We start from the raw sequence: 4,094 nt of genomic DNA on the forward strand, positions 1-4,094 counted from the left end.
GTGAAAAACAGAGAGTTGAGAAAAATGATCCAAATTTTTCCAAAACCTCTTCAAAATGTTTTAATTGAACTGGTTTGTTAAACTGGAACAATTAATGACTGAACCTCCAATGGGAGGATTTATAAAAAATAATTGAGTGATAATATCCAGATTTACAGTGTACGATTTGAAAATGTATTTTCTAGCAGCACCTGTACTGGATGATAAATGTCAAATTAAGGAATAAACCCTCTACAGTAGGTAACTGCTGGCAGTTTATACCCTACGTATGTGTACATACAGATGCAGGCATTTAAAGACAGTCACGTAGCTCCACCCCTCAGTAAAGGGAAGATTAAAGACTGTTTAACAGTTACTGAAACGCAGCTCAGTCGAACATCGGTATTTTGAAGATGTTAACCTTAGAGAGGCTGAGGCTAACTTGAAGTGCAAAAGCTGTGTGTACAGAAAATTGATCAAAGCTTTGTCTTCATCATCAGTAAAAAATATTTTGTCTTGTAATTAGCCTACACTCGGTGGGAAAGGCAACAGCATGGGTTTCAAAGCACTGAAACTGATCTGCTACATATATTTTTATGTTGCTCAAGATCAGAGCCTCTAGGCAATTGCAAAACAAAACTGCAAAAGCTGAAAAAAACCTGGCAAGTGCTACTGTAACTTACGATGTTCGTATGCATTTTGTATGCTTATATACTGTTACAGGTCCCAAGACACAATATTCTGTTAGAATCAGCACAGAACTGAAATAGCTATACAATTGAGAGCAAGTTAAACAGAAACAAAAAGCTGATCCAAAAAAATTTCCAGACATGGTGTCACCTGATCCTCCATAGGGGCAACAGTTGTTTTTACTAAGGTGGTCCAATGAACAGCTGAAAAGGTCAGAGTGTGGATTAACATTTTCTTGTTTTCCCATGGCATCTTCTAAACCCGTGCTTGCAAAGGGTATTCTGGCAAAGCTTTCTATATGAAACTGATACTGCCTCAATGATTTTTCCCTCAACTGAATTAAAAAAAAAGTCTATCTCAATAATCTAGGTATGTCAGAACATGTACAAATTTAGCAAACAGAAGGTTCAGAGAATTATCAACCCTTGACAGTTAAATAGACTGAGAAATACAAATGGCAGGTGTTGTGTGGGTTCATTTAAAAAAATAAAATGGAAATGAAATGATAAATGGTTTGCAGTTCTCTGAAAATGGAAAACGGCTCTTTGAGTTTCAGTTTTCCAAGTACTGTGCTAAGGCAACATCAGAGGATTAACTAATTATTTTGTTCTGTATGGAAGAACATGGGGAACATGCTAAAAACATTAGCTGCTCTTTTTTTCTTTTTTTCTAAATACCCATTTTATACTGGAAAGAAGTAACACGAAGAGCTTTGAACTTGGCAAGATCATTTCAGTCCTTGGTAAATAGTTTTAAGTAATCCTTAAAAACAGAGCATTAAAAACAAGCATCCTGGCTTCTGAATTAACTCTCAGACCCACAAAGATTTTTAGCTGTTTCTATGAGCCAATTAAACCTCCCATTAAGCCTGTACTCTCTGGTCAAACTATGGATACGAGACGAACAAAATGCTGTACCTTGAAACATCCTCCAGTCTGCTTATTGTACAGTTCAAGCACGCACCAGTCAAGACTGGATCCTCTGAGGGACTTATATTAATCTTTTAGGTAAATTTTGGTGGCAGTTGGAAAGCAAAATTTCTCAAGGATAAGAAATGATGAGAAATAAAATATGGTCTTAATTTTTAGAAGGTGACTGTAATCTCACTTTTTGCTGTCCTAATTCTGAATTGGTTGTATGTGTCCAGCACAAATAGGGACAAACAAAAGAATATTTTAAAATCTAACTACTGCTAATAAGGATGGCTACGATGCTGTAAGGAGCTGTTACACTAGCTGAACATCTTGATATCACTTCACTTGCAAAAGCATGCAAAAAGAATACTGAAGACAGGAGGTGTCTCTTTTACTCTTTCCTCTTTTACTTAATTTCTGGGTCTTGTATGGGAGAGACAAGAAAAATACAATTCTAGAAAGCAGACTGTCTTTGATTTTCCTGCAAAAGGCTGGAAAATAAAAGGCTGTAAACAGAAAAAACCCCCCACGCTATTTGGCATACTTGAAGTAAATCCCTCTGTCATCTTAAGAGAAATAATACTTCTTAAAATTTTCGTTCTGATTATACCATTAGCTTCTTCACTGTTAGTTGTAACTAGTTTATTCAGCAAATACATTCCAGACAATATTTTATGACAGTACGTTATTGCATTTCTTTCGTATAAGATAGTGACGGTCAGGAAAGTTAATATAAAGACAGGTGTTCTTTCTGGAGGTACTCTGGACATGTCAAAGTATTTGAGTGAGATTGCCAGACGGAGACTGCTGGATACAAAATCTCTTTCAAAAAACACTTTTAAAAATTCATTTCACACAAAATAGCATGTTAAAAAAAGTGTACATTTTATTTTAAGGGAAGTAATGAAGTATCAAATGTATGATAACCAATTTTACAAAAGCTCTTGTATCATAGACGGTTTGGGCTGGAAGAGATCTTTAAAGATCATTTAGTTCAACCTGCCTGCTGTGGGCAGGGATGTCTTCAGCTAGATGAAGTTGCTCAAATCCCCATCCAATCTGGCCTTGAACGCTTCCAGGGATGGGGCTCCTACCACCTCTTGGGGCAACCCGTGCCAGTGTTTCACCACCCTCAGTGTAAAAAATTGCTTCTTTACATCTATTGTAGATCTGCCCTCTTTTAATTTCAAACCATTACTCCTTGTCCTACTGCAATAGGCCCTGCTGGAAAGTTTGTCCCCATCTTTCGTATAGGCCCCATTTAAGTACTGAAAGGCAGCAATAGGGTCTCCCTGGAGCCTTCTCTTCTCCAGGCTGAACAACCCCAACTCCCTCACCCTTTCTTCATAGGAGAGGTGTTCCATCCCTCTGATCATTTTTGTGGCCCTCTCTGGAGTCGTTCCAACAGCTCCATGTCTGTCTTGTGCTGAGGACTCCAGAGCTGGACAGGCACTCCAGGTGGGGTCTCACCAGAGCAAAGCAGAGGGGCAGAATCACCTCCCTCGATCTGCTGGCCACGCTGCTCTTGATGCAGCCCAGGATACAGTTGGCCTTCTGGGCTGCGAGCGCACATTGCTGGCTCATGTTTGCCCACCAGCACCCCCAAATCCTTCTCAGCAGGGCTGCTCTCTATCCCTTTATCCCCAGCCTGTATTGATATTGGGGATTGCCCCAACCCAGGTGCAGCACCTTGCACTTGGCCTTGTTGAACCTCATGGGGTTCACATGGGCTCCCCTCTCCAGCTTGTCAAGGTCTCTCTGGATGGCATCCCACCCCTCAGGAGTGTCAACCACACCACTCAGCTTGGTGTCATCTGCAAACTTGCTGAGGGTGCACTTGATCCCACTATCTATGTCATTGGTGAAGATCTTAAACATCGCTGGTCCCAGTATGGACCCCTGAGGATACCACTTGTCACCAATCTCCATCTGAACATTGAGCCATTAACCACTACTCTCTGGATGCAACCATCCAACCAATTCCTCATCCACCAAACAGTCCACTCATCAAATCCATATCTCTCCAATTTAGAGAGAAGGATGTTGTGGGGGACGGTGTCACAGGCCTTACAGAAGTCCAGATAGTCGACATCCACAGCTCTTCTCTTGTCCACTGATGTAGTCACTCCACCACAGAGGGCCACCAGTTTGGTCAGGCAGGACTTGCCCTTGGTGAAGCCATGCTGGCTGTCTCAAGTCACCTCCCTGTCCTCCATGTGCCTTAGCATAGCTTTTAGGAGAATCTGTTCCATGGTCTTCCCAGGTCCAGAGGTGAGGCTGACAGGTCGGTAGTTCCCAAGGGCCTCCTTTCTACCCTTTTTAAAAATGGGTGCAATGTTTCCCCTTTTCCAGTCACCAGGGACTTCACCTGACTGTTATGTATTTGCAAGCTAAAAATTAAACACAAACATTTCATATTTTACTTGTCCCTTTCTTATGGTTTCAAAGTGAATAAATACCAGTACAAAGAGTAAATTCCTTTGTTTTATTAGAAAAGAGACATTATGCTGT

This window comes from Leptosomus discolor, chromosome 1 (assembly GCF_034619465.1).
Source record: "Leptosomus discolor isolate bLepDis1 chromosome 1, bLepDis1.hap2, whole genome shotgun sequence".
Lineage (NCBI taxonomy): Eukaryota > Metazoa > Chordata > Aves > Leptosomiformes > Leptosomidae > Leptosomus > Leptosomus discolor.